Here is a 27,503-nt window from a genome sequence, read left to right as displayed (position 1 = left end):
ATTCGCCTCTGTGCACAGAACCGCTTCCTTCTGTTTATATTTCTCTCTTTTTATAACATAAACTTGAGTATCACTTATAAATAGTCTGACATTGGCATCTGGTAGAACAAGATTTAAATTCCTTTGACATCATACATGTATATGTGTGTGTGCATTTAACAGATATTTTATTCACCAAATGTGGTTGGATTATGTTTACCCATCCTCCTAACAATGTGCTCATTCTTCTAAGCTGTAGAGTCCAAATTAGGTTTTATGGAAGTGCTTCGGGGTTATAGGTGTTGCCCTTTCTTGATAGAGGGGAAGAAGCTGAGATTCATGGAAGCTTAGCAACCTGGCCAGGATCACACATATAGTTTTGGGATGAAGCAGGGATTCGGACCAATGATCCCCACCTCACCTCCTGTGGGAGAAGAGGACCGTCTTAGATGATGAATATGCTCTGTGTGTTGAGGGGGAGGGGCTGGTACCCTGGGTGGGCGGGGGGGAGCAGGCATAGCCAGTTGGAGGGAGGGAAGTGTTTGACCCCAAATTTAGGGAGAGTGATGATGCATTGTGTTGGAAAGCAGGCTCCCATGGGGAAGAGGTGGAAAGACCACTTGGTAAGGAGATTCTGGCTGAGCTTGGGGTTCTTACAATGCCAGACAAGGCGTCCGGCCTTATTCTGGAAGTAAAGGATTCCTTGAAGGTGTTAGAGAAAGTGGCGACTTAGGAAGCACAGCGAGGCAGCTCCGTGTAGTATGGATTAAAAGGGAAAAGAAAGAGCCGAGGTCCAGAGGTGGTTGGCGGGAAAGAACTTCTGAAGGAAGCATTGTTGTAGGCTATGCAGTCCCCCTCTGCATCTGGGAAGGAAGCAGAGCACACGTTTAATGCTCTGGAGAATATCAGTTGCAGAACCCCAGACCGTTTAGAAACAAGAACTTAGATCGCCACTAGTGGGGTTAAGTAACCTACAAATTTCTAAGGTGTCATTTGCCCACAGTTCCATGAGTATATAATGATCAAGTAGAAGTTAAAAGTTTCATCTCGAAATCTAAAACCAAAGGTCCGGTTACCCAACCATTCGCCAAACCAAGCCAGGTTCCTCGTTGGTTGACGTCAGACCTCCCATCTTCCTTCAGTGCCACCTGTCGGATTTAGAGAGTTACCTTTCTTTAGTGTGTCTGTTTTTAGATCCATGTTGAATTTTGATCATGGACTGATGTTTTCTGCGTGGAGCCTCTTCTAGAGAAGCTTTTACCCAGTCTATTGAGATTAATCAGCTTAAGCAATAGGCTTTCCTCCTATAACCTGACCTTTTTCTTCCAATGGTCTCAGATGCTTCACATTACTCTGTTGGCTCTGATTCTTTGACTTTGAAGATTTTGCCAGGTTGTAGGTATGTCCCACGTGACTGTTTGTGTTCATGTGTGCCCTCTTCATTGGTAAGGAAAACAGGATCCAGGAGGGGGCACCGTGTGTCACCCAGGTTCTACTCCTGCTTCTGCCACTGATGCTTGGCTGGGCTTTGATTTCCTCACTTATAATGAACAATGGGAGAGGACGCAGAGAAGGGAGTTGGATGACATCGTCTGTAAGATCCCTAAATCTGATTCTAAAGATCTATGAAACACAACTCATCAGGAACCATACGTGGGCTCGTTACAGACTGACCGGTTGCTGATGCATGAGTGAGAAAAAAACAGTGATACAAATCAAAGGAAAAGTGCTTCTGTATAGCATTCATTTTTCAGAGCTCAGTTCAGTAGATGCTTCTACCTTGATCAATGCCTTTGTGTTCACAAGGTTGTCATTCTACATCATGGTTCCAAATTCAAACACACTTTCAAGGACTAATGGTCCTACATCAGGAGGTCTACCAAGAGGTACTGTAGTTCTTTTATTAAATCATAGCACAGTTTCTACTGAACAGCAGGCACAATCAATTTCAACTTGTCTCGTTAATAGTTTCGGTATGCTTTATATAGATAGACTCCTCCCCCGCCCCACTGCCAGCTGAACTGAGAGCTCTGCCATGACTCTCTTGGTCTATAAGGATGACCTTTCCTGACAAGCTGGCCAAATGTTCATGAAACAGAATTGAGAAACCATTGCTAATAGATTAGATTCCCCTCAGGCACACCAGCTTCACAAAGAGAAAATATGTCTTACCTATGCCCTAACCTGAGCCCAGATGTCCTTAACTATAGCTATGGCCCAACCTCTTAACCTGTTGAGTCATCCCACAAGTGTGTCAGGAGGGCATTAAGCAAAAGATTACCAAGAGCCACCCCTCCTCCCAAAAGTAGTCTGTGCCCAACTGGAGGATGAATGCTTTGTAATGTCGTCGTTGTTTCTTAATTACAAAAATCTATCCTTATCCTTAAATCTGAATTATAAAATCTATTCTTAAATCTTAATGACAAAATCTAGCAAATGTAGAAGTGTGACTGGTTAATGGGAAGAACACATTTTTTATCATGTGTCCCAAGAGTCAGGTAGCTTGTCCTCCTGATGGCCTGACCCACAGCTTGAACTGGGGACCATACAAGTGAGTTGCCATGATGTTGGCTTCTGCATGACTCCTCTGAATGCTTTTTTTCCATCCACAAGATTCCAGTGAATCCTTACTGGACCCTTTGTCTCCTTCTTGTCCCTGAGGGAAGGGGGTCACACATTAGGGCTAACTTTCCCGTATGAGAAGAAAAGGTTCCTTGTTCCAGTATAGGATGTCTTAGAACTGCCCCCCCACCCCCGGTGGTTTGTCTTTGGAAGCTGCTGTCCTAATCCAGGAAAGCAGAGAGAGAGAGATGGGTCACCCAGGTGGGCTAGTCATCACCTTCCATTGTAGGGTCATCCTTGGTCTAATAGTAATAATAAGAACAAAAATTTGTTAACTGCCAGGTTTAATGTCAAGAATTTTACAGGTATTAACTCATTTATTCACCACGTCAATCTTCTAGGTAGGACTGTTATCCCAAAGAGAGGTCACAAGCTGGAAGTGGCAGATCCTGGACTCAAACCCAGGTAGTTGGCTTCCAGACCCTTCATGTTGTCTGTATGCCCAGGGGTCGATTAGGCTCCTGAGGATTAGTGAACACAAACCAAAATCTCAAGAGATCAAGGTATAAATAAAACAGCAAGTGGTTAATTTAGAGCAGGGTGACCAGCCTACTTATGCCTGTTACCCAAGGGTACCACGGAATAACTCTTGGAGGGCTAGTAGTTTAGGCACTCTGAATTGTTTTGGGAAAGCAATAGAAGGAAAAAACAGACCACCTTCTTCCTATTATGAGGATTTTTTTTTTTCAAAGGCAATAGGAAGTTGAAACATCCACTTTTGACCTCATCAGAGCATTTTATTTCACCATGACATTCCAAGGAGAATGCCAGGAGGGCTCACAGACAAAAAGAATTCTCTGAGTTGATCCCAGTAGTGTGGCAAGAGGTACAAATTAACTCCTTTGTTGGGTCAATAGGATATTCACTTGGAATTCATCAGCAGTATGTAATCCATTTTATCTGGAACACTTGTGTGCGGGTTGCTAGGGAACTAAGCTCATTACTGGCCTGGCTGTTAGAGCTGAATCCTGCTGGCTCTACAGCTTGGTTTGGTTCTGACCGGCGGATAGTGACATGAGTGGTGATGGGGCTTGTGGCCTTCCCTCTGCCTCCAAAAGCTGCATGGAGGCTGTGCCAGAAGGAATCTGAGGGCGGGAGTGACTGGGGAGACCAGTGTCTTTATTCTCAGTGTTTCTTCCACCATTTATCCAGCTCCTGCCAGTTTTGTTTTTCAAATAATAAATTTAGTCTCCTTTATCAAGCTCTAATTTATGAAGGCTTTCTAGATTCACCATGTTAATACTAAAACCTCCCAAATGCAACCAGATGAAGCCCGTGTTGCAATACTCCTGTAGCCTAGTTCACCCAGAATTTGTTCTTTGGGGGGAGTTGATTAGACATTGGGAAGTAGTTCCTGATGTATAGACGTTGAAGGGGAATTTAGCAAAGTTCAAGTAGCTCCATTAGACGAAAACTGGAAAATAACATCTGACTTTGTTTTTTATTATTTTTACTTTTTAGGGTCACACCCGCAGCATATGGAAGTTCCCAGGCTAGGGGCTGAATCAGAGCTACAGCTGCCAGCCTACGCCACACTCACAGCAACATAGGATCCAAGCCATGTCTGTGGCCTACACCATAGCTCACAACAATGCCAGATCCCTATCCCACTGAGCAATGCCAGGGATCGAACCTGCATCCTCATGAATCTTAGTCGGATTCCTTACCGCTGAGCTATGATGGGAATTCCAACACCTGACTTTAAAATAACAATAACAATAAAATACGCTGGTTCACCTCACAAAAGCCAGGTCCTTTTATAAAATGTCTATAAAAGAGCTCCTTAAAAAGCACCTTGGGTTCGCAAGACCCGATTGGATTGCTATTGGAGTGGCCGAGGGGTAGCAGTGTAAGGCAGCGAGACAGACATGAAGCATCAACAGCAGCAGCAGGAGGAGCAGCGGAGGGAAGGGAGGACACAGGGAACACACACCATCCATCAGGGAGGACGAGGTCTGCCTCAGTAAACAGTCGACCACCAGTGCTTTCCCGGTACCTACTGTCAGCTTAGTGCCAGGTATGCTGGAGATAGAAAAAGACCCATCCCTGATCCCAGACACTTCTAGTCAATCTAGGGAGGTAAGACTAGCACAGGTGAGCCAGAAAATGAAATATGACCCTATTTCAAAATGAACTGTGTGGAAATTTGCTTAGAAAGTCAAAGGAAGAAGCGCCGTGCATGGGCTGGAGCAGCAGGCATATTCCTACGAGTGGGACAGACATCTCCTCTCATGTGTAAAGGACTCTGTCACAGGAGTGAGGCCCCGGGTCCCCCCTCTCCTTCAGAGACACAGTGGTGAGAACCCATTATAATCACAGGGATTGGCTCTGTGCGGTCATCGTGTGACAAGGAACGAACCCTGTCTGCGACAGATCTGCATGTAGTTCAGATCCTCCCATGCAGCTGCCTGGCCCAGGGCTGATCTGTGCAGCTTTAGAACACTGTTGCCCCTACCCCGGGGTCAGGGCGGTCGGGGGGACCAGCCCATCACTGTGGGAAGTGAAGAGAGCCTGGTGTCCTAGGCACTGGGTAAATATAGGACGTCAGTATCTTGCAGATGCCACAGGCAGGAACAAACGGGGTCCTTGCAAAAACTGAAAATCATAGATGGATGCTTCCAGCCCAAAACCCATGTAATTCCCGTGCATCTACGCCCCCTGAAGGGTACATTCTCTTTAGCTCGTGAAGCTATTGGTTCATTCCTGGATCTCGAAAACACTTAAGTTCATCACGAAGTGCAGACATTCAGATGCTCTTTCTTCCTCCGTGGGAAATGGTGCGACTGGTTTGCAGGATCATGAGAGGGAGGAAAAGTCCCATTTGATCTGAATAGGCATTTTTGTGGGAGGGAAGAATTCAAAGTTAGGGGGCTTTGTGAAGATCTGTGCAAATCATTCAAAGGTTAAGGTAATGACGTGAAACTTAAAAATCCCAGCTCCTTGCAAAGGGACATTTAGACTTCACAGGCAACGGAGGATGAGAATAGGGAGGAGTGTGAGCAATTGGATAAAAGTGGGAAGAAACACAGAAGACCATGGAAAAAATATCCAGAATGTGGCGCTTAGGAGAAAGTTTCCTTCTGGAAGACAGTTACCCTTTGGAAGGTTTGAAAACATTTCTTTGATTTTGCAATCTACCAAAAATGGCCCTTGGATGTAAGGAAATAATACTTGAATTCAAAAAGTGAGGAACAGACCACAGCTTACCAAAATGTGGCAGACAGTGCACAACCAAGGGAAGAGTGCGTCGGTTTGATTGCTGTGTTGTGCTATTTTCGGGAGAATGTTTCAGGGATGTTTTTAAGGGCATTTTTTAAGTGAGAAAGAGCGAGGCCCTTAAAAACTGAGACCGGAGTTCCCGTCGTGGCTCAGTGGTTAACGAATCTGACTAGGAACTGTGGAGGTTGCAGGTTCGATCCCTGGCCTCGCTCCGTGGGTTAAGGATCCGGCGTTGCCGTGAGCTGTGGTGTAGGTTGCAGACGAGGCTCAGATCCCCCGTTGCTGTGGCTCTGGCAACGGCCAGCGGCTACAGCTCCAATTAGACCCCTAGCCTGGGAACTTCCATCTGCTATGGCTGTGGCCCTAGAAAAGGCAAAAAGACAAAACAATCAAACAAACAAAAACCAAACTGAGACCTCAGCCATAAGAGCTGCTGACTAAAAAGGAGGAAACACAGACAGAAGATGCAAGTCAGTGCGAGAAAGATCTATGCAGCATAACTCCATTTATGCAAAGCCCTCAAACAGGAAAAAGTAAGCGAGGTACTGTTTTAGAGATAAACACGTAGGTGATGAAGCTATAAAGGAAACCAAGGTAGTGATTCCCTCGGTGATTGCTGTCACTCCTGGGAGGGCAGTGGGGGACGGGATGCAATCAGAGAAGGTTAAAGGAGCTTCTGAGGACCAGCAGCCATCTCCTGTCTGTCAAGATGTGTCGTGCCTAAAAGGAAATTTGTTTTGATTATTCTTTAGAATATGTATTTTATGCATTCTTCTGTACATATAGGATAAAAGTGGGGAGAGGAGAACAGGATCATGAAAGCATCCAAACTACCATGGATGTTAACACTTTAAATGATGGTATCCCCTCAAAAGAAAGCTCTCGCTCTAGTAAAAGCTGAGCTGGAGGACAATGTCTGCACGTCATTATTTTGACACTAAAGTCTTGATTTTCCTGTTGTCTTTGGCACTGAGGTCTGTCTCAAGGACAGGAAGTGTGACCACTGCTCACGTGGTCTGTTTAGCTGCAAGGATAAAGCATAGGCTCCATCTCCTTCCCAAGACCAGGGCCAAGAGTGGGCTGCAGTCCAGGGATTATCCACAGAATCCCTGGCTCACTGTCGGGCCAGCCTGGGGCCTCCCCTTCACAGGTTGAGAAGTCTTTGCCTTTTTTTTTTATCTTTTTAGGGCCACACCCACAGCATATCGAGGTTCCCAGGCTAGGGGTCGAATTGGAGCTGCAGCTGCCGGCCTACACCATAGTCACAGCAATGCAGGATCCAAGCCATGTCTGGACCTACACCGTAGCTCACAAGAACGCCGGATCCTTAACCCACAGAGCGAGGCCAGGAATCGAACCCTCCAACTCATGGTTCATAGTCGGATTCATTTCTGCTGCACCATGATGGGAAATCCACAGGTTAATCATTCTTAAGGACTAACCCAGTTCAGGCTCACTCTTTCAGCCTGCAGCTCGGATTGGAGGACAGATCTTTTCTAGTTTCCATCACTTTGGTGTTTCTCTACATTTAACAATCCTGTTTTTTAGCCAAGAATATGCAGTCCGGCATTTCATTTGGCAACTTATATTATGAAAACCATAGACATCGTTTCACTTTTCATCTACAAAATTATGAGATAACTGCTTGTAACTTATATGCATACCTGTTCCCTCCCGATTCTGACGCATCCTCTGTGGGGGACATGCCCCTTCCTGTGCCTCCCTCCCCTGTACCCGCCACCAGGTGACAATAGCTATTCTTGCTGCTATCACCAGCCGTGAACATTTATATGTATTCTACAAGCCTAAAATAATAGCAGCTGACATTTTTCAGCACTTAGTATGGACCATTTTTAACACTCTTGACATAAATTGATTAATCCTTCCAGGGGCCTTATGAGGTGGGCGTTTCTTAAGACACAGAGGTAGGAGGCCTTTTCCAGGGTCACCCAGCTAACAGGAAGTAGAACTGGGATCGGAACCCAGGCAGCGTCCACCCAGATAACATGCAGACCACGTGGTGAGTGTGATTGACTGTTACACATCGTGTGCAGCTTTATCATCCCCCCATCCTATGGATGAGCATACCGAGGTTTGGAGTTTCACTTCACGAAGGTCTGGAGATGGAACCAATGAAGCTCTTCTTTGCTCGCTGCCCCCCTACTCCACCCCACCCGTCAGCCCGTGAAATGGAAAGTCTTCCCTGCAGTCCCAGGGTGAGTGGTCCCTACAGCGGGGGCAGGAGCCGATCCCGGAGTGAGAGCATGAGCAAGCCTATTCATGTGTTTCTAATTGCTTAAACATCATGGGAAGGCGTTTGTCCTCTTTCGGGTTTTTTGGTGGGAAAGCTTTTCATACAATGCTGGCCGACTCCTGAGCCTTAAAGTAAACAACTACATCATCCTGTAGAGAGAGAGAGAGAGAGTCAGGAAAAAGGAAACTGTAAGAAAACACCAAACTCCTCCAGCTCGTTCTCTTTTTAAAAAATATGTGGCGGAAATGATGTTTGAGGGGATTTGCTGGGGTCCTTGTAACAGAGGCTTCGTAAGTAATGGACCCCTTCCCAAGCTGCACCTTTGAGTAAGCGGTTCCATACCATGCTTTCTAGATCTCAGCGCCCTCACTCTATGTCAGGAGGAAGGTCCACCCAGAAAGCACGGCTAAGAGACTTTATAAACTCATTAGCTAAGCAGCGCCCCCGTTAGGGAGAGGTGAAAAGTCCTCACTTGCAAAACTGCTGGGTGGCTGCATGGAGTGACAATGCTGACAGCTCTTTGGGGTCCTTGAATCTTGGGGGTGGAGCGCATATGTTTACCTCTGTCTCTGACAGACAGTACTCTATCTAGGCATCCCCCTTGCACTGAGAATTCAGCACTGGAGAACCTTCTAGATAAGGCTGTACTCAGAAATACAGCAGACTGGCTGAGCAAACACCCTTCCTCAGCCATAAAGTATGTCCCCATCCTTTAAACCCACATTAGGACTCTGGAGAGCCTCCCCAGTTGCCTGTCTGACTTCAGCTTTTTGCGTCATCCCATAACCCTTTAGGGCAGTGGCATTTGGCAGTAGGGGTGACTTAGAAGGGCAGAAGATGCAGTTATCAGAATCACCTGTGGGCTTTCCAGCCTCGCGTCCACCGTGAAGGTTCTGAGGTGCTCTGCCTTCTCTTCCATCAGGCTTACTTCTGAAAAGCCATTGCATCTTTCAGAGGTGACTGGAGGTGTAGAAGACGTACAGCTGCCGCCTTTAGGGTTGCTGGCATGAACGTCTCCTAGGTTTGCTCCTGTAATAACAGTTTCCCGAAGCCAACTGTAACGGTGTCCCAGCAAGAAGGAATTGCCCACTTAAATGGCTTTGCCCTTCCCCCTCCCAGCCCACCACTTGTCCCTCCTGGTCCCGCACGATGTGGGCTAGTCCCTCTCTTCCTCCCAACCTCTAGGATCCTTGCTGTCTTTGTCATCCATAGAATAAGTAAGTTTCTGATCCCTGCAAGTAGCGGTTTTCATCTTGTGTTTCCTTTTACAGCAGGCGGGAGCTTCTCTGGGGTGTGTATTTTGCACTTGGCCCCAGTGTTCATTACCTGTGGGGCATCCTGTTTTTATTCAGCCGCCTTCTGAGGGATGTAGCAAGCTCTGTGTGAACAGGGATGAATATTTAAGTGGACTTTTCTTAAATACTATATGGGTAGTGACAGGAGCAATAGATTCTGATTTTGATTTGGAACGAATCACTCCTGGAAGGAGCTTGACACATGCACCAAAAGAGCTTGCCCACTTTGGCCCCCCTCTTCCGAGTCTTTGGGCACCTCCTATTTTGTTTATAAAATGGTCTTTGTAGGATCTCAACCTCTCCTCTTTGATTTCATGCCGGCTTTCTGGACACCACCAGGCAAATCCCTGCCATCCCTTCTCTGATGACCCAGCCCACCCACTGCTGTTCTCCCATCTCACCTCTTCTGTGAACCCTTCAGTTCCTTGGAACCCCTTTAGTGTCGATGAATGACTCTTCTCACTTGGCCCCCAGAATGCACAGCATGACTCGCTGTTAGATTTGTAGGCACAAACGACCTATCTCCCCAAAGCAACTATCAACATCCAAAGGCCAGCACAGACTCTCCTACCTGTCTGTGCCCTTCAAGAGAGTGTGCGCGTGTGCACGAGCACCTGTGTGTATGTACGGGTAGGTGAAGCCCGCTTCCTTTTGGAGAGTAAGTGCTCAGTAAATGCCTCCGCGGTGATGGCACTGAGAGCTGGGCCGTTACACCCAGCAGGAGTCGTTTGGGGAATTAAAATCAGCTGATTTCACAGTGGCTGTCTTAAGGCTAATCCATCCTTCTCCCCCTTTCAGCATATGGCTGTGGAATCCTGAATAGAAATCTGTCCGATGCTGGTCACACTGCTCCTCACAGCTCCTACTAATTGCTCACAATTAGGGTGGGAGAGAATCCAAACTTTTTTTCTTATTTTAACCTCTTCGCACCTTAGACACACTCAGCTCTCAGCCGCTTCGAGACAGGGCATCTCCTTTTGAACAGGCACGTAGGTGTCAGAGACCTGTTATTTTCTCTGGCTTTTAAAAAACGTAAAGAGTCGATATTAAGAGTGCTCACAAATCTGGGTTTCTTCCTCCACAAAGTAGAAGAACAGTTTGGTCCTTTGCATCCTCGGGTTCCACACCCATGGATTCAGCCCACCAAGGATAGAAAATATTCGGGAAAAGAGTTCCAAAAAGCAAAATGAGAGTTTGCTACTCCAGCAACTATGCACACAGCATTTGGTCCGCGTTAGGTATTGTAAGTAATCCAGAGATGGTTTAAAGGACGCAGGATGTGCATGGTTTACATGCAAATACTTCGCCATTTTAAATAAGGGATTTGAGCATCCCCAGATTTGGGTATCCACGGGGTCCTGAACCAACTACCTTTGATATGGGGGGGGAGGAACCATCTGTAGTCGTGAAACTGACAGCACTGATGGCCTGAACCTAGCCAGAACCCAGACTGGGACCTGAACCCACAGTTTTAAACTAGAGTCACCCACCCGGCGTCTGGATTCACTGAGGTTCAGATTCTTCAGGCCTCCGTGCAGAAGAAATTCAGCGAGAGACAAAGTGATAGTCGAGAAATAGATTTATTAAGGTAGGACGCTTGTGAGAGATGCAAGCGGGCAGCAAGCCAAGGAGGCTCTGCCCCCAGGATCCGGTGGGCTGGAGTTTTATTATCCAGGGGGAGTGGGGGTCAGAAAAGATCACCTCTTCCTCTTTCTTTGAGTAGTAGCTCCTCTCTAGGATCCAGTAAGGTGTGTATTCACATCAGCAGAAGGGTGGTCCTCAAACTCCTGTGCTTAGTCTGAATCTGAATCCAGGTCTCATCCTGTCACCAAGCCAATGACTTGAGGCAATTCTCGCCCCTCCACTAGTCACACAGGCCTGCCTTGTTCTGATGGCTTTCTTGAGCAGTTACCTTCAGTGATCTCCCAATGTCCACTAGGTTTCCCTCTCTATCTGTGGTCCTTTATTGGGACTTTGTACAGCTACCTGTGCCTACTCCATCCCTATCAGTAGCGCTCCCCTCAAAGGGCTGCCATGGGAATCCAGTGATGGGGCCTTTTAGCACAGTGCCTGGCAGGTGGCACGCATGCACCTCTCAGACTGCCTTTCAGAGTCCTTTGTACATCGTCGCCCCTCTTTAGTGTCACCGAACCTATGAGATAGGCAGGGCAGTCATCTATTTTCCTTGACAGATGAGCAAAAGGCACAGATCGGTGCGAGGACTTGCTTGGGGACCTGTGGCTCATGAGGAGCTGGGGCTGAGTCTGGTGGCTGTCCCTGCTGCTCATTTTGGGGGTGGCGGGAGAGAAGACGGCCTTTGCCTCTGGAATGAACCCCAGCCCCTGGCTTCTGCCGAGGAAGCTACCATCCCTCTCTTAAAATAGCCATGAGTGTGTCAGCAGGACTTGCCCTCACAGTCAGGCCACCTCCTCACCCCCCAGCTTTTCGCAACCTGCCCCTCTGCTTGTGGCCAGTAGGAGGATTTGGGAAAGGTCAAAATGCCATGTATTCTCTTGCATCCCGGTTCTCCCAGAAGGTTCCAGGATGACTCGGGGGTGGTTATGGGCCAGGCCAAAAAATACCCAGGCAGCGGTGCCATGTGGATGCTTGCAGGCAGCTTAGCTAAGCAAGGGGGTGATGGATGAAAAGCCCTGCAACCCTAGAAGCTCCTAATCAGGAGGCTGAGAGAAAGGGGTGACGCATTTTAATCCTCTCCATAGTCTCCTCATTAAGTGACTCTCATTAGTCATGGGTCAAGGGTTTCTCCCCAAGCCTGTGCTTTTGGGGCTATTAATGAAATTTCAGGTTTTCCAGCTGAGAATGCCACATCTGCAGTCTGACTGTGTTTTCGGCGGCAAGAAAGGAGCCCTTTGCCAGGAATACCTCATGTACTGGAAACAGGAAGGTATGGAAAATGAGGCCGTTATCATCAGCGCCACTGCTAAAGGTCACGGTTTCATTTATAGAACTGGAGCCATCCAGCTGGAAGAGAAAGGCCCATTCTCATCCGCAGGCAGCATGAAAGGCGTAGAAGTGCGGATCGGATGGCCTGCACTCATGATGCAATGGCAGGAAATCAACATGTCGTATTTACAAAGATCAGTCATTTCTGGGAGGATTAGAGAGGAGCAAAGGTGAACCAACCATTAGTTATGGACTTAGGAATATCATTTTCAGCAACAGCAACGACAGCACATCACCACATCAGCATTTGGGGGATAGAGGGAGGTCAGGGAGCCTGTGCCCCTCGTCTCTTTCACTGGGCACGATACCAGGAAGTCCCCCCAAATGGGAAGGTGTCCTCAGTCCCCACATCTGAACCCCACACCCTATGTTTTGATGGCCATCAGACGTGGGTCTTGCTGTCTAAGTGGATTTGTACACCATCCCTAATGGCGGGGCTCTCACCCCTAGTGTGCATTGCATCTCCCAGGGAGATGATTAAATGGCAGATGATAGATCCCACCCCTGGAGAGTCAGATTTTGTGGGACTCGGATTTGCATTCTTTGAACGCAAGGTGGTCACTGATAGCGCTTTGGGAAACACTGCCCGATAGTGGCATCACCATCTACTTTTGGAGAGAGCTGGCTTTAAGATCCATTGCCAAGTAACTGCCCGAGGCACTGTCCTAGGCCCACTGGGCTTTGCCAAAGATGCATACGCCCTGAGCCTTATCCTTAAGAAGAGTATATTAGGAGTGGAGTGAGCAGTGCTGGGTTTGCCAGGATCAGATGCTGGACCGCTGTTGGAGTTCTGAGAGGGCTGGAGAGTCAGGGCCCCAGGCACAGGGGAGATGAGACTTAGCCCACACCAGGCTGGAAATGATAGCACTCTAGGTTTTTAGAGATTTTGCTCAGAAATAGAGAGTATCTTGAGGCCCTGCAGACCGGGGTCTATGAGCAGTCAGAACCTCCGTTTTTATACCCTGACGTGATCCTGAGGTGGGGCTTGGGGGACTGTCATCCCCTTTAATAGATAAGAAAACAGGTGGTATTCTTGAAATTCTCACAGAGCTGTGGGGAGGAGTGAAATCTCTTGTACAGGCCCCTCAACACCAGCTGAGATTCTCCTGGCTGCTCAGCACTGAGAAAAGTTGCAGGAGAGAACCAGGGCTCTTGGAGTCATTTTTAAGGCTCTGTCTCTTTAAAAAATATTATCTCCCCTCTCATTGGCCTTCAAGATCCATCTAAAATCTCTTTCTTTGCAAATATCTGCGTAATCTGTGCACCTCCCTTGTCCTTAGAGTCTAATTTCTTCTTCCTTTTATCTCCATATGACCCTTACTCTGTGATACTCTGCCCCCTCTGCTGCTTTATACAGTAATTATGTCCATGCCAGCATCTTTCCTCACTCTAGACTATAAAGATCTTGAGATGGGGCATTACTATTCACTCTTTTTTTCTTTTGCATCTGCTTTGGCTCTTAGCATCATAGTGGTTAAAAATACCTGTTGCATTTAATAGCCCCTCAGTGTGAACATACCGATTTCATAAGAATCATAAGAATCACAGTAGCTACGTTGATTGCTTCGGTGATCTATGGCCATGCAACAAACCACCTCAAAACTTGGTGGCTTAAAACAACAATAAATTATGTCTCCTTATTCTGTGGGCCAGGACCTCAAGAAACTGAGCTAGGTGGCTTTTCTGCTCCTCCACGTGGCCTCAGCTGGTAACCCTCTCTTGGCTGTATTCAGCTGGTGTCTGGGCTTCACTGGAAGGTGCCAGGGACCTTCATTGGTGTTCTCTGTGGGGACTTATCCTTCCACGGCTAGCCCATGCTTCTTTCCAGCACAGTAGCTGGCTGCCAGACTTCTTAAAAGTTAGGCCCAGAACGGGCATAGTTCGTATCACTTCTGTGTTGTCCAAAGCAAGCCACAAGGCCGGCCCAGGTTCAAGGTGGGTACATAGGCTCTACCTTTTGATGGGAGGAGCATGCCCATCAGGGAAGGCAGGGATTCCTGGGGCCACCTTTGGAGACCTTCCACCATAGTCTAATACTGAGCTTTTACTATTGTCAGGTACTTCGCTAGTGTTTTCTTTTGTTGCATTGTATTATTTAATCCTCACGCAGGTTCTATAGGAAGGTGGCCATTACCGTTTCCATTTTATATATGAAGATGCTGAGGCTTGCGAAAATTAAGTAACTTTCCCAAAGTTACACAGCTCTCCTTTGAGGAGTGGACTTGTGACATGGCAGTCTAACTTAGTCATATGTTTTGTGTGTGTGTGTCTTTTTCTAGGGCTGCACCTGTGGCATATGGAGGTTCCCAGGCTAGGGGTCTAATCAGAGCTGTAGCCACCAGCTTACGCCACAGCTGTGGCAACACCAGATCCGAGCTGTGTCTGCGATCTATACCACAGCTCATGCCAACACCAGATCCTTGACCCACTGAGCGAGGCCTGGGATGGAACCCGCAACCTCATGGCTCCTAGTCGGATTTGTTAACCGCTGAGCCATGATGGGAACTCCATGGAAGTCTAACTTAGAACCCCTTCTGGACAAGCTTGGAATTCCTTGATGCACATAACTTTGTGCTACTTGCTGTGAGGAATCAAAAAGTAAAGCCAGATCTGGGAATTAAGGCTGAAACATACGAGATAAGTAGAGATACATATGCCAATAAGCACTACCGTGTTAAGTGGCATGAGCCGGGCAGTAAATGATGGCGGAGTTTTGAAAAAGAAGAAGTGCAGATGTCTTGGAGGAGGTAGGGAGCTTGGTCCTTTGGATGAGCTGCTGGTCCTTAGAAATGTTAGGTGGGTCTAGGAAACAGCATGAGTCCCAGAAGGGAGGCTGGAAGAGGCTGGTGCGCACAGACAAATCCTGCAAGTGGGGAACAGGCTGGATCCTGACTCCGCAGAGCAGAGAGAGTCAGCGGAGGAGGTCAGCCTTACAGAGGAAGCCCAGAGGGGTCCTCCTGGGATGGATGCTCAGAGTTTATGGCTGGAAAGGATCCCTCCAAGCAGCTGTGTGTTTCTTCACAGCCTGAACTGCGACCTGTCCATTTTACCCCAGAGGAGCCCAGTACAGGCAAAGAATGGCAGTCAGGTCAGGTACCTAAAAAGAGTGGCCTCAGGAGTCCCCATTGTAACTCAGCAGTAACGAACCCGACTTGCATCCGTGAGGACACGGGTTTGACCCCAGGCCTTGTTCAGTGGGTTAAGAATCTGTTGTTGCCATGAGCTGTGCTGTGGGTTGCAGATGAGGCTGAGGCTGTGGTGTGGTCCTGCAGCTGCAGCTTCAATTCACCTCCTAGCCTGGGAATTTCCGTATGCCACACCTGAAGCTCTAAAAAGACCCCCCCCCCCAAAAAAAGAGTGACCAAGTGACTTCAGAAGTCATCAATCTAACTTCCACTTTCTGCAATGGGGAAAGCCAGGCCCAGAGACCAAGTGCTTTCCCCCTTGTGGTGGAGCCCAGACCACGACATCAGGGCTCTGAATTCTGGGGTGTTCGGCAGCGTAGATGGAAGGAAGTTCAAGAGTTTGGACTCTGGAGTCACACTGCTCTGTTCGTTATAAGCTCAGTAACCTTGGGCAAGTTTCTTTCTCCAGGCTGCAGTTTCTTCACTGGAAAAGTGGAGATGTTAATTCCTACCCTGTGAGGTGTTGTGAGGATTAGCTGTGGTCACTTGATCTAGCACTGGGAACACACGGGCCCACAGGAGCTCAGCCACTTGGAGCACCTTGGGAGCCACAACCCTGCAGCCCAGATGGAACCCAGGCCAGGATTCCCGGCCAGGCTCAGCTGCATGACCATGACCTTGGCACGTTAACTGCCCTGAGCTACCATGGAGGAGTGTCAGCAGGATTAGAGAGATTGTTCTAGTGTAGGGCCTGGCACATATCACGGACTAATAAACAGCCACTTGATTCATTCCTGATGAAACATTCTAAGATTTGCTGTTTTAGGGATGGCTCACTCATGGGCACTTACGCCGCCTGGACATTGGAGTGGCCACACCGTGGCACCTCTACCTATGGTCTCTGCAGGTCTTGGTTCTGGGAGGGGGACCATTATCCAGAGTGTCATTCTCAGAAGCAGACTATGATCACCTGAGTTTTCCTTCTAGAGCAGAAGTTCTCCTATCCTCTTGCCTCAGGCAGAATTTCCTTTACTCTGACTCAACAAAATTAGGATGACCCCTGACCTCAGGACTCAGGAGCAGAGAATGCTCATGGCTTCCATCAGCTAGCCATTCCAGGTCCCCGCCCACCAGCAGTCCCCGCCCACGTCTCAGCTCGCAGGACCACACGGAGGGCTTATTTGGTATTGCTTTAGAAACATCAGAATTGAAGTTGAGCTGAAGGCCTGGGGATCCCCCTGTGGCCCGAAGGACCCAGGCTCCTTTCTCATGTAGAGTAAACAAGCCCAGGTCTCCTGGGGGCTAGGGCTCAGTGTAGTGGTCCACGCTTCTCATTGAGGCTCTCTTCAGAGAGATGCAGACTGACTTGAAAAAGTCCCCCTTGACTTCTCAGGGCCACCAGCCAGGAATTCATCCGTGAACCAGGTATTGAATGGGTGACTCTGCAGTTCTCTTGTGAGCACAAGCCCAACCCTGGCTGCAAGATTGTAATGCTGGAAATAGTGTGACAGAAGGACACTCAATCCTTCCTAGTCCCTGCCTGCTTCACTCCCCTCCCCCAACACCTCCCTTCCTCGGACCAAGGGGCACCCTCTCAGCCATGGGGATGAGCACCACTAGGGTGTCTGAGCCTGAGGACAGAGTAATATTATCACTTATAACAAGTATCTCTGGAGCATATATGGCCATATATATATATGTAAAATGGTAAATTTAAATTACATTTATATGATAAGTCCATATATAGTATATACCATATGTACGTGATAAATACAGAGAACATTCGGCCTAAGGAAAAGGACTATAATAGTATAGAGAGATTCATTCATTCAGCACTTGTTCCTTGTGTGTCTAGTACATACAAGGTACTGTTCTAAGTGTGGGGAATTCAGCAGTGGAAAAAAATCTGGAAATTCAGGCCTTCATAGAGCCATAAAAGAGAATGAAATAATGCCATTTACAGCAATATGGGTGGACTTAGAGATTATCATACAAAGTAAAGTAAATCAGAGAAAGACAAATATTGTGTGATATCACATGTGGAATCTAAAATATGGTTCAAATGAACTGATTTAGGAAACAGGAACAGACTCAGAAAACAAACTTATGGCTACCAAAGGGGAAAGGCATCAGGAAGGGATAAATTAGGAGTTTGGGATTAGCAGATATAAACTACTGTACTTAAAATAAACAGCAAGGTTCTACTCTATAGCACCTATATCCTATAATAAACCATCATGGAAGAAAGATCTTAAATAAACCATATACACCCACACACATATGTAATTGAATCGCTTTGCTGTACACCAGAAACTAATACAACATTGCACATCAACTACATTTCAATTTCCAAAAAAAAAAAAAAGACCAACAAAGGAAGGTGGAAGTGGAGTTCTCAGAAAGGGTATTTGTTCATTGGTTATAATCTAGGGTATCTGCAAAAGCCTTTCTAATAAATTACAGTAACATTTGAGCAGGGCCATTAAAGTGTGAGCCATTTACCTAGGGGAGGAGTGTTCCAAACAGAGGGAATAGCCAATGCAAAGGCCCTGGGGCAGAAGTGTGTCTGGCATTTCTGAAGAATACTGAGAAGGCCAGCATGGCTGGAGCATGAGCTAAGGATAGGATGGAAGGAGATGGGTCGGAGGGAAGGCAGGCACTCACCTGACCATCCTAGGGAAGAAAGACCATAGGCTCATAAGAACTTAATGACCCAAGGCAGGATGTGGTAAGCACATACTAAGGGGCCTAGTGGATTTTCCTGCAGAGGGGAGAGCATCCTCTCTGGTCTGGGGATGGGCAAGGAAGGCTCCCTACAGGAGCTAGGACTTTAACTGACAAGAGGAAGGACAGTGGCTGAGGATGAGTGATGGATGCCCCAGGGGGGAGTTTGCATAGGGTCCTCATGAAGACAAAACTGAGTACAGGGATGGAGGCTGTGTTTAGCGGGCTTTGGACGGCAGATGTGTACACTGAAAAATCAACAGGAGCTTGCCTGTCCCACAGTCCATCTCCCCAGGTAGGCAGCTTGGCCCAGGCTGGTGGAGATGCCGGCTTAAGAAACCTGGAGTTCCTGTTGTGGCTCAGCAGTAACGAATCTGACTAGTATCCATGAAGCTTCAGGTTCGAACCCTGGCCCCGCTCAGTGAGTTAAGATCCTGTGTTGCTTTGAGCTTCCGTGTGCATCACAGGCGTAGCTCGGATCCCCCGTGGCTGTGGCTGTGGTGTAGGCCGGCAGCTGAAGCTCTGATTCAACCCCTAGCCTGGGAACTTCCACAGGCCACGAGTGCAGCCTAAAAAAGAAAAGAAAGCAAGCTTCCCAAACCCTGCTCAGGCCCAGTCCCATTACCCTGCCCCGGGTTCGTCCCTTCCGTGCTGACTCAGACTTTCCTGTATCCCTTCCAGTGATGACTATGGTTCTGCCAGGGGCACAGACGAGGTCCCCTCCCAGCCACAGACACCCTCCCCAGACATAAATCTCTGAGGTCTGCAGGAATTCTCTCTCCATCTTCTGGAACCGTTGGAATCCCGCAGGCCTGGGGTGGGCAAGCTGTTCTTACAAAATTAGTGCTCAGTCTCTGGACTAAAAAGCATGTGAAAGCTGAAGATAAGGATCCTCGATGCCAAGTCAGGCTTAGCCGCAAGCAAACCCTGAGACTTAACCGCCTCTTTCCTTGCATCAGTCATGACCCCTGTGAGAAAAAAGCAGGGAGGTGTTATTGCCATGTGACATGGCAAAAAGGGATTACCCACTAATGCCATTTGGTTTAGAGAGGCATTGTTACATAAAATACCCTGGAGGAGTTCAAATGTCCCTCAGGCTAATGCTAACATCCCCAGGTTGGTAACCCTATCGCTGAGTATTGTTTTCCTTGCCATTTTTCAAAAGCGGGAAAAAAAATACCCAAGCCATTATTCAGCCTAGTAATAACACTTTTGAAAGAAACGACCACAACTCCCAAACCTTACTTCGGTGGGCAGGATGTTGTGGGCCTCTTGTTCCTTCATTGGCCACCTTTCAACCTACAGAGACTGGTCTGGGTCACGGTCAGATTACAGGGAGCACTAGGAGGCCTTGGGGAGTTGGAGAGAACGTCTTCAAGATGGCAGCCTGGCGCTAGCAAAGAGGAAACCATCACTGACTTCAAAGCCAGATGTGCCTGACCTCTGTTTTTGGTGCTGCTTGACTCTGAGCAAATTTTTGAAACTCTTTGAACCTTAGTGTTAGTGTTCTCATCTTAAAAAAAAAAAAAAAAGAAGAAAGAAAGAAATAAGTGGGCATGTGTTAGCTAACGCTATGGGCGGTAGTCAGTTTGTGGTATCCTGGTCGATCAAATCAACAGGTGGTCCTGCAATGTTTTGTGTCAGTTATATCTCAATAACACTGGGGAAAAATAGGGACTGGGTGATAATGACCATCTCCTAAAGCCATTTCAAGGTTTGGATGATATATGTGAAAGGGCCTGGCGCGGTGACTAAGTCACACCAGCTTCTTTCTTTCCTGTTTAGTGTCAGCTGGGAAGTTAAGGAGGGCGGTTGGGTGTGGTACTGGCTGGATGGGGGCCCTTCCTCTATATTTATCTTCTTTATAAGCCAATTATACTCTTGGTACAGTTTTGAGAAAAGAAAATGGAAGAGGCTACATAGCATTTAACATTCTTTTTGAAAAAACACACTGGCAGCAATTGCCAAATTACTGAAGTTCCCAGACGAGGGAGCGAATGTTGTGTCTTGGCAAAGTGGGATGGGGAATTTTTAGTGTGATATTTGAATAAAGGAAATCTAAACTAGGGGAAAGAAAAGCTGCCCCTGATCGGATCACTGTACAATGAAGAGCTGTATAAAAACCATTTGTCCTCACCGCATGTTTACTTACCAATGGGCAGGATACCTTGCAGGCCAACAGTTCAAACTACTGTTAGCTCCCAAGCCTTGTGGGAACTTAAAGGGAACCGGCTTTGGAAATGGCTGGAAAACTGCTTCGGCTCACAAATACTGATGCCTCTCAAGTGTTCCCCAGTACTCGTCTCGGTCCTGGGTGATAGGGTGTTAAATGTCTGGAAAGATGAAATGAAGGCATAGTGATAACATTCCCCCCTTCCAAACATATACCCTCACCCTCAACGCTCTGTCCAGATCATTCCCTGTAACATTCTTGTTCTGTTACATCAAACTTCCAGGCTTAGCCATGCTTTATAATGATAAACAAAGCTCTACCGACTCCAAACATTGGATTGACAAAAATAGACAGTTTGTTTTGATTTGCTTTTGAAATGCTGATTTCCTTTTTGAATTTTCCTCCTCTTCATTGCAGGAACTGCCAATGTCTTCAAGTCTGGGGACCTCGATCTTACTCATCAACATTTGCAAGGCCAGCATGGCTCCTGGCTTTTAGGTCAGATTCAGAAAGTGTCTTTCAAGTGCCATTTTTTTCTTCCAGTTCCTCAGGCATCCTATCTGCTGTTCACAGGCATTTTAGTGTGGTAGTAAGGTCACCGCCTTGGTTTCAATCCCATCTCCATTTTAGCTGGCTGTGTGATTTTGGTTAAGCGGCCTAACTTCACGTTGAAGATGACAATAGTTGATAAGGCTACTTTTGAGGATTCAGTGAATGAATAATGTGAAGTCTTATACCAGGCTAGGATATTTATTACTGTTCTCTTCAAGTTTGCCATTTCTTGCTCTCCCACCTTCTACCAGTTTCTCCGTGCCTCTTACACCTTCCCTTCTGGAGAGCAGCAGTTCCAGGGAGCTTGGAAACCAGTTTTCAGCTCTGCCACTGCTTCCTTTTCATCCTCGCCCTCGCCTCCGCAGAGCCTCAGGTCCCCATGCTGATGTTCCAAGAGACTGTTGCTAAATAAACAACAGTCTTATGAGTCACAGTGAATTTAAAAAAAAAAAAAATGAACAGAAGGCCTGACATCTCCAAATTCTGCCACTGGGCTTGCGACACGACATAGAAGCCAAGCGTAATGTGAAGGACGTCCCAAGGGACTCTTCCCTGAGTCCCAGTCGTATCCCCACAGACATGGAAATGATGCCCGTGCCCTCCTCAGACTGCTTACCTGGCTGTAGGAAGAAAGACCTCCTCAAATAAACCTCCACCCAGGCTGTCCCTTTTGTCTCTACTGATCATGTTTCTTTGGCTGTACGATGGGTTCGTTCATGTTAAATTTTTTTTTAAACAATAGATAAATAATACCAGCTTCGCTCCCAGGGTCTAAGTTGCATCTCTGGATTAGTTCAGCTTTCCTCTTTAAAGTATCTCTTTCCTTATTTATTATTGATTCAAGAAATAGTTAAGGATGGCAGTCCTGACTGCCTTGATTAGACCCTATGTCTCTGCTTGATAGTTCCCTCTGTGGCTCCTGTTCACTGCTGACATCAGAGGAAGAGGTTTGGGGTCCCAACCACCATCTCCTATCATTAGGGTTCTTGATGGGTCTCCACGGCAGAGCCTAGCTTGCTTCATCTTCCACTTGAATTGGTTGTGCTTCTGGGCTTTTAGGCTTACAAGCTGGTGTCATTTCTAAGATGGCCATTTTTTTAACCTCTTGAGGCTAGGACATCTGATCTGGGCTGATATTTCAGGAAAGTCTGACTTCTTCACCACATCTGGAAGCTCCCTGAGGGCAGGTCCTGTGTCTCGGGCATCTGAGCCTCACACAGAGTCTGGCTTTCAGTGGTGGCCCAGGGAATACGAACTGAGCTGAATGAGGATTTATCTGGAAGGACTAGGGAGTTACAGGCATTTCAGGGAGAGGTTTCCATGGGAAAGAAGGCAGGTGGGAAGCAGGAAATACCAGGCGTGAACTTTAATTCGACTGCAATTTAGTTACATACGAGAGTAATCGCAGGGCAGACAGGTGGCTGTGCGCTTCGAATACCTTTGAACAGTGTTGTCTCTTCTGGCTTCAGGTTAGAATCACAGGGGCTACTTTACAAACATACCCCCTAGTGGCCTCACTCCCTATTCGGTTATAACCAAATCCGTGTGGGTGGGGCCCTGGCAGGTTGAGAAGCACTGATTTAGGGCTTCTAGGGACAATCACAGACTGTGGTGAGAATCCCACACTGAGAGGCCCCGCTTACTATAAATCACTAACGATTGGAGAAATGGCAGAATCTGCCTCTATGTTTTCCAAGCTGTGGTTGAGAATTCTAGAGTGAACCTAGAAAGAATTGGGTAAAAAAAAAAAAAAAAAAAAAAAAAAATTGTGAAAGAGATCTGTGGATGACACAGCAGAATTAACAATAGGGACTAGTAAAAATCAGGGCAGGCAGTGCTACAGACTTTTGAAGACTTCACCACCTCTTCTTTCCCTTATTTGTAACCCTTGCACCCTGAGAATTGCTGATTTCCCGAACACTTGCAAACTGCCAAATCTCAATTTTAAATGTAGTTCAGATTTCACCCAATATCTAGGTCTCAGCAAAAGTCGCCCTACGTACCAGGAATGAGAAGTTTGCAAGTTAATTTGGGTACTGTTTATATTTCCAGCATTCTGAATAAATCATTCCGTTTAACTGTCATATCCTGACTTTTTGCAGATCATTTCTGTTCCATGAGTGGGTGACACAAGGCATTCATTTCGTAAGCAGGTTTAGATTCTGCAGGTCTTCAAGTTCATAGCAAGGACACGGTCTCAAGGTACCAGTCACTGAGCCATAGGACTTAAACAAATAATTACCCTTGATCGTAGAGCGCTGGGTATGCCCACGTCCTGAAACAAAACAAAATGCTTCTCATGAAGGGATGTCTGTCAGTCTTTCCTGCTGTAAGTCATCACCAATGCTTGGGCTTTTGTGAAATCACATACACTTAATACAGAACACATACCCCTTTGAGACCACATTGGGCTCTAAAAGGAGAAAATCACATATGCCTATATCTCCCTGCGCCTGTCTGGACTCAGGTCACATTTATACTGGGCTTCTGGAAGAAAGGCAGAAATCTTCACAGTGTAGAAAGTTGCAGCATTTGTGCGAATTATGGGAATCTCAGCACATAGTCCTGGACAAGCAAATATTAGCTTGAGTAACCAGGAAAGCAGTGACTTTGGGTTTGTTTACCAACCTACCTGCCAAGTCATAAATAAGAGCTTTTTTGCTTAATGAAGAAGGAACAGCATATTACTGAAATGTTTCCTTGTGAATTCCTTCTCATGTGCATCATAGCAACATAGAGATCGGTTTATATTACATTGTGTAGTTAAATTCAGAATTCTTTGAGCTGGAGGAATTTCCCCTAAAGCTGCCCTGCACTGCCAATGATTTGATGTTGGAAAAGCCAGCCTCCCTTTTTAACATTTTAGCTTGAATACTCTTATTTTCTGTACTAAAGACTTCGTAGGATGTTGAGCTTTTCTGTAGTTGATTTTTAGGTATCAAAATGTATGACTTCTGGGAGCTCCCACTGTAGCTCATCAGGTTAAGAATCTGACTAGTATCCATGAGGAGCAGGTTCAGTTCAATCCCTGGCCTCCACTCAGTGGGATAAGGATCCAGCGTTGCCATGAGCTGTGGCATAGGTTGCCGATGTGGCTTGGATCCGGCATGGCTGTGGTGCAGGCCGACAGCTGCAGCTCCGATTTGACCCCTCGCCTGGGAACTTCCATATGCTGCAGGTGTGGCCCTAAAAAGAAAAAAAAAAAAGTATGACTTGTGTATCATAGGTGTAATATAATTTGTTGTGGCCGTCCCCTTTCCAGGGGTCCCATTTTTAGTTGTTGTATTTTTTTTTACCATGAGAATTATAGCTAAACTCCAAAAACTGATGTCTAGAAATACCCGCTGGTTAATATTAACATTATTGAACACAGTAGGTTAATATGAAAAGGAGAAGTTGAAATTGGTAAAGTTGCTGTATTAAAGGGTCTCTACCTGCTGGTATTTACAGCGTGTGGATCTCGCCGACTCCCCCAGCTGAGGAGGCAGCTTCTACGGCTGACTCACATTCTGCTCTGTGAGTTCCTCTTCCTGTTCACTTTTTTCCTCCAACGACCTGGTCCCTAAAACATAATGTTCCCCCCTTTTTATTCTTTTTGAGGTGGGGAAAAAAAAGGTTTTCCCATTTGATGATGACCTAGATGACTTGGAGTCGTTCAGAAGGAACCCCAGTAAGAGGTGAAAACAAACAAAAGCAAACAGGAGAGGTTAGAGTCCAAGAGTCTGTCCCAAATTTAAATAAGGTCTAGCCATGGAGGAGAATGGCCAGCCTGGCACAAGAAGCGCATGTGCCAGCCTGCACTTCTTCTCTTCTTGCTTCTGGAGAACTAGGGCCAAAGCCCTCCCTGCCCTTTAAAGCCCATGGCACATCCCCCTCTTGGTCCCTCTGTTTCATTTCACCCAGCAGCATGAGCCCTGAGCAGTAGACTGTTCAGTGACCAATGGCAGAAGAAATCTCCTCCAGGAGATTATGTCCTTCATCTGTTCTATCACTGCCATAATCTTATCACTCTACTTATGACCCCCATGGGAGTCTTCTATCCATCTTATAAAATCCAGGGGCACCGGGCAGGGGCTCACTCCCCAAAGCCCAGCTGTAGCGACCCTCTCCAGTTCTCCCAGCTTAACCAGCCTGGTTTCTCCAGCCTGGCTCTGGGCCTCTTCGTGCATATTCTTGCTCAAAGGCACTGTCCTGGTCAGGGTTTTGATTTTCAGACATCACTTTATCGAAGCTGTCATGTTGCACCTAGGATTTTTAATAGAAGGCAAACACAGTAAGGTTTCCGAAACATTGCCTTCGCTGTAGCTCCTGCCTTCTCAAGCCTTTTTCAATTGTGGTGGTTTCCTGAGAGACTCTCTTTGTTTGATAATTTCATTCTAAACTCCCAAGACAGCTTCCCATCCAAGTTCAACATCTTAAGTGGGAAAACTTTGCGAGGCCTTCGGAAAAACAGTTTTTGAAAGGTGTTCTGTAAATAGGGGATTATTACTTCTCCTTGTGCCAAAATCATGTTAAATAAAACAGTTTCAGATCTGTACTTTTACTGACCCAAAGCCCTCTGTCATCACAATTATGTCCTTAATCTGTTCTAGGATCACTGCCATAATCTTATCACTCTAATTATAGCCCCCAAAAATGTGAAATATGTTATATAACTCAGAGCTTGTTTGGACTTCTTATAGACATGCTTAGATGGTAAGGAAAACAACTTTCGGTCCAACAGTGGAGAGTAAGAGTCATCCATGTGGTAATTATTCCAGTTTGTAAAGTAATATTAGAAATGCCTGGTTGATATCTTTTAGCACATTAAAAAATATTTAACCTGGGAGTTCCTGCTGTGGTGCAGTAGGTTAAGAATCTGACTCCAGTGGCTCAGGTTGCTGCGGAAGCATGGGTTTGATCCCCAGCCTGACACAGTGGGTTAAAGGATCAAACGTTGCTGCAGCTGTGGCATAGGTCACAGCTCTGGCTCTGATCCAATCCCTGGCCTGGGAACTTCCATATACCAGGGGTATGGCTGTTAAAAACAAAATAAATAACCAAACGGGAAGTTACGTAGTACACTCCTAGAGATCTGTGGGTCTGAAAGCAACTGTTGCCTCTAAAATATTATTTTAAATAATCCACCAAACACCAAGAGTCCTTGGTTGGGATGTGGGGGAGGGTGGCAGGTGTGGAGCAGGGTTTTAGGCAGCTGAGATGGTTTCTCAGAGATTACAAGGTGAGAGAGGGCTTCTCTTCCTTCTGATTATTGCCCTGAATCTCTAGCATGGAACCTCCAGATGGAAAGGACCAGAAAGGAATTTCTGTTTCTATACCCCTAAGTCATGATTGCTCTTAGCAATTTGCCTTTTGTGAGTGAAGCAGTGGTTTTTTAGGTAGGACTCTCTCATGTATCCTTGTGGCAACTATCTCCAAGCAGATGCAGAATTCCACAGAAGCAAGACCTGCCTGTGTAGGTAGGATCATGAGGGTCTGGGCCTGTTGGCTTGAGTGTCCAGACATAGCGGTGATGAGGGGCGTCATGGGCTCTCGCTGATCCTGGTCACCAACTATGTATACTCAGTTCGATTTTGAACAGTGAGTATAGACTGGAGATTCTCAAAATCTTGGTCTTGGGACTAAAAATATAAGATAAGGGCGACTTGGGGCTTGATGGTACAAATATTTGTATATATTTGGTGAGTGAATGATTGAAGGAATGAGAACGTCTAGGTTTGGTCCTTAAGGCATTTATATTCTTATTTAGCTACGTAAAATAGGCAGAGAGCTTCGGTCTTAATTATATAACACAATTTGTTAGAAAAAGGAGATATTGATGGAATCTAGTCTAGGCTAGTCAGGGAAGGTGTTGGTTGAGGAGACAGAACGACGACATTTGTCTTCTCAGAAGGGGGCAGGGCAGGGTGGGGGGCACAAAACAGACCAGGAACAACATAGATGAAGTCTTCAAGGCACGTGTCAGCAGAGAGAGAGGCAGATGGTGAGTTTGGCGTTAGAAAGGGCCATGAAGGAGACTCATGTGTCTGGACCGGGGAGGGGGTGGGGAGAAGGAAGAAGAGTTTGGGTAGATAGGTTGGGACCAGACAATGGAGGGGCCATAGATCCCACCGTGAGAAGAGGCTGCCTCATTGGATGACATGGGGCAAAGCAGGAATCTTTTTGGCCCACTGACTTCCCACAGCTGGAAGAGCAAGTGCAAATCTGTCTGCAGGTCCAGAACTCCATCCTTGACTGGGTGGTCGCCCCGCAGCTGTGTATCTTCCTGAGTCTATGGCAACATGTAATGGTTTCATCATACGTGTGTTGTGGTGTCAGCATCTTTCCTTACAGAATACTCAGGCCGATGGCTCTACCAGTTCTTCCACGTGGCATCTGGTATTCCATAAACTGTTACATCTCAGACAAGGCCAGCAATGGCCTTAGTTGATCTCACGTGGTGTTTTGGGGGCTTTGGTTCTGGTGTGACAGCTTAATTTTTGACTGGAGCCATTCCATGTAATAAATCCTATTGTATTTAGCTGCAATGTGGTCCCTTTTGCGGTGCCAGGACTTAGAATTTTCCTCTTCATGTTCTTCCTCTGCAGCTGAGGGGG

General features: G+C 46.7%; 1 protein-coding gene across 4 annotated transcripts in view; it reads left to right on the top strand.

Annotated features, from left to right (window-relative positions):
• Nucleotides 1-27,503, top strand: part of PRKCE (protein kinase C epsilon) — a 513,273-nt gene that overhangs the window by 362,660 nt on the left and 123,110 nt on the right. The window lies entirely within an intron of this gene.

This window comes from Sus scrofa, chromosome 3 (genome assembly GCF_000003025.6).
Source record: "Sus scrofa isolate TJ Tabasco breed Duroc chromosome 3, Sscrofa11.1, whole genome shotgun sequence".
Lineage (NCBI taxonomy): Eukaryota > Metazoa > Chordata > Mammalia > Artiodactyla > Suidae > Sus > Sus scrofa.
The sequence above is the reverse complement of the archived record's forward strand: the minus strand, read 5'-3'. Positions and strand labels throughout refer to the sequence as shown.